This window comes from Schistocerca piceifrons, chromosome 5, assembly GCF_021461385.2.
Source record: "Schistocerca piceifrons isolate TAMUIC-IGC-003096 chromosome 5, iqSchPice1.1, whole genome shotgun sequence".
Lineage (NCBI taxonomy): Eukaryota > Metazoa > Arthropoda > Insecta > Orthoptera > Acrididae > Schistocerca > Schistocerca piceifrons.
Window position 1 is genome coordinate 203,470,212 of NC_060142.1, and position 3,945 is coordinate 203,474,156.

The 3,945-nt window shown below is 42.7% G+C and overlaps 1 pseudogene; it reads right to left on the reverse strand.

The window, feature by feature from the left end:
• Window positions 1–356: 356 nt before the first annotated feature.
• On the reverse strand, window positions 357–474 carry LOC124799788 (annotated as a pseudogene).
• Window positions 475–3,945: the final 3,471 nt, after the last annotated feature.

Below are 3,945 nucleotides of genomic sequence, written 5' to 3' on the forward strand. Positions count from 1 at the left end.
TTATTAGTTAGCCTGCCTTTCGCAACTCCTCTAGATACTATGGACTTTTCGTTATTCACTGACTCTGGTTAGCAGTTCTATAAGTGATCTGTTAGGCTCTAAACTATTACTGCAATTATGATTTTAAAACAAAAAAAAAAAAAACTAAACTCCTCCGAGCAGGCTATGAAGGCCCAAAAGTACAGGCCGGCCGCCGTATCATCCTCAGCCCACAGGCGTCACTGGATGCGGATATGGAGGGGCATGTGGTCAGCACACCGCACTCCCGGCCGTATGTCAGTTTCCGAGACCGGAGTCGCTACTTCTCAGTCAAGTAGCTCCTCAGTTTGCCCCACAAGGGCTGAGTGCACCCCGCTTGCCAACAGCGCTCGGCAGACCGTATGGTCACCCATCCAAGTGCTAGCCCAGCCCAACAGCGCTAAACTTCGGTGATCTGATGGGAACCCGTGTTACCACTGCGGCAAGGTCGTTGGCAATTACGATTTTACCTTGTGTTTAATGTGGTAATGGATTCGACACATACTTTAGGAAAATCCTCAACAAAATTCATTCCGAAGCTGTACTTAATATGAAAAACTCGTTAAATTCCCGTCTGTTTATCATCCAGAACAGCGAGCAAACACATGGAACTATTATTAGTATCAGCTTTAGATGACGGCTAACACGGGCGAATATACCGTGCAAACAATCATTTCAGGAACATCTACATGGATACTCTGCAAATCACATTTAAGTGCCTGGCAGGGGGTTCATCAAACCACCTTCACAATTCTCTTTTATTCCATTGTCGTACAGCGCGCGGAAAGAGCGAACATCTATATCTTTCCGTGCAAGATCTGATTTCCCTTGTTTTATCATGGTGATCATTTCTGCCTATATAGGCAGGCGTGAAGAAGATATTTTCGCACACGAAGGAAAAAGTTGGTGACAGGAATTTCCTGAGAAGATTTCTCCACAGCGAAAAACGCCTTTATTTTAATGATGTCCATCCCAAATCCTGTATCATTTCAGTGACGCTCTCTCCCTATTTCGCGGTAATACAAAACATGCTGCCCCTCTTTGAGCTTTTTCGATGTATTCCGTCGGTCCTATCTGGTAAGGATCCCAAGTCACGCAGCAGTAGTCTAAAACAGGACGGACAAGCGTAGTGTAGGCAGTCTTTTTAGTACATCTGTTACATTTTCTAAGTGTCTTGCCAATAAAACGCAGTCTTTGGTTAGCCTTTCCCACATTTTTATGTGTTGCTTGCAATTTAAGTTATTCTTAATTGTAGTTCCTAGGTATTTAGTTGAATTTACGGCCTTTAGATTTTGGTTCAAATGGCTCTGAGCACTATGCGACTTAACTGCTGTGGTCATCAGTCCCCTAGAACTTAGAACTACTTAAACCTAACTAACCTAAGGATATCACACACACCCATGCCCGAGGCAGGATTCGAACCTGCGACCGTAGCGCTCACGCGGTTCCAGGCTGTAGCGCCTAGAACCACACGGTCACTCCGGCCGGCCTTTAGATTTTACAGATTTATCGTGTAACCGAAGTTTAATGGATTCCTTTAAGCACTTATGTGGATGACCTCACACTTTTCGTTATTTAGGGTCAATTGTCAATTTTCGCACCATACAGATATCTTTCCTAAATCTTTTTCAAATTTGTTTTGTTCTTATGATGACTTCACTAGTCGATAAACGACAGTATCATCTGCAGACGACCTAAGATGGCTGCTCAGATTGTCTCCCAAATCTTTTATATAGATAAGAAACAGCAAATAGTCCATAACACTACCTTGGGGAACGCCATAAATCACTCCCGTTTTACTCGATGACTTTCTGTCGAACAAAAAAAGAACAAAAGGAAGACCAAAAAAATCAAGTTTGGGTTACATAATTCCGAAACACCATTTACATTTATTTTACATTTGATAAAAACTGGCATGTTCATGGTAACGTACATTTAATCTCTTTGTAAGCGTGGAAAAATTTAAAGAGGATCCAAACCGAATGCAAGGACCGCGCCATCGCTTTCAGTCACTGTACACACTCTGCACACAGGATACACACATTATTTCATATTATAAAACTACATAGAATATAACCGACATCAGGAGCATAGCCTTGAGCTCCATTCCAGTAGAGAATGAAGCTGCAATGTAAACTGATCTTCCACTATATGTAAATTGCACTAGTCTTTGTGTCCTATCACACGGAAGAGTGATGGGGACGGACACTCCGTCTTGATGCCGGTGGACGCACGGGGTGCAGTGAAAGATTGTCAGGAAAATGAAATTGCCGGGTACTCAGCCGCTCGTCATTACATCCGCAACCAGCTATCGAGGACCGGGAACCTTTTTAAAAAGACGGTATTCTCGACAGTGCCTTGTTTAACCACTCTCCTCCACGCATTGTGAATATTCGCAGGAGGATCAGTACATCAGCAGATACGATGCTCTGCCCGCATACCTGATTTCCTAGGTGACTGCCTCCTGCCCAAAAGAAGACCATAGTTCACTAAAAGGAATGAACGATCCATGCATTACGTTAAATACTGAGTTTCCTATTCCGTACTTAGAATGCCAAGGACAGCAGTGCATTGCAAGGCACTAATTACGTAGGTAATTGAAACTTCCTGGCAGATTAAAACTATGTGCCGGGCCGAGACTCGAACTCAGGACCTTTGCCTTTCGCGGGCAAGTGCTCCGCTGCAGAGGGAAAATCTCCTTTTGGAAACATCCGCAATATTCTTTCTTTCAGGAGTGCTAGTTCTGCAAGGTTCGCAGGAGAGCTTCTGTAAAGTTTGGAAGGTAGGAGACGAGATACTGGCGGAAGTAAAGCTGTGAGGACCGGGCGTGAGTCGTGCTTGGGTAGCTCAGTTGGTAGAGCACTTGCCCGCGAAGGGCAAAGGTTCCGAGTTCGAGTCTCGGCCCGGCACACAGTTTTAATCTGCCAGGAAGTTTCATATCAGCGCACACTCCACTGCAGAGTGAAAATCTCATTCTGACGTAGGTAATTGTTTTAAAAAATGTGTTTAATTGTTTCGCAATCAGTAACTGGGGAGATAAGTGAGCAAACAGAACTATAATGTGAACAGGAGGAACTCATAATGTTTTCCTGCACCACCCACCTATTTTTTCGATTAATCATCCCTGTGATTTCAAATAGTTTGAAAAAATGGTGTTTTTCGATCTCCGACAGAGCAGAGTGCTCAGTGTGCTGAATCACAGCTTTAGATTTTAATTCGTGGCTGCATTATTCGCTGCAGATATTTCATCGTTTTCTTAAGTTGCTGCTTAATGTCACTCTCTGACTTATCAGTAACCGATACTGACAATCACAGCAATAAGCGATGCATGAAGTGAGACATGTACAAATAATTATAGAACTTACCTGATCGAAACGAAAGAGTACCATTTATTTCTTGTTATTAAGCAGCTATTCACTAAACGAGCTGCTACAAACGAGGCCACCATATCTCACTATTCCAATGCCTCCACTGACAAGAGAAAGACATAGAATATGAAAACATACCTATTTCAACGGCAGTATTTCCCATCAGTGACAGTGAAGCAAGATTACGCATTTTTCATTGGGCTGTACAATGAGGCAATAATTCGTACTGATACAGCTATTGTATGGAACGTAAAACTTTTTGCGTATTTGTACCAACAAGGGTTTTCGATTTCCTCCTTTCTCGAAATACTAAATTTAATTTAGTTTGCAGGCAACTGGACCTTTCTAAGAGAGACAACAATCAGCTCATACCTGGTCAAAGTACGAAAGCGTGCACCTGCTTCCTACAGTTAGTTGCAACACAAAGTTAATAACTAGTAAAAAAAAAAAAGTTGTTCAAATGGCTCGGAGCACTATGGGACTTAACATGTTAGGTCATCAGTCCCCTAGAACTTAGAGCTACTTAAACCTAAGTAACTTAAGGACATCACACACATCC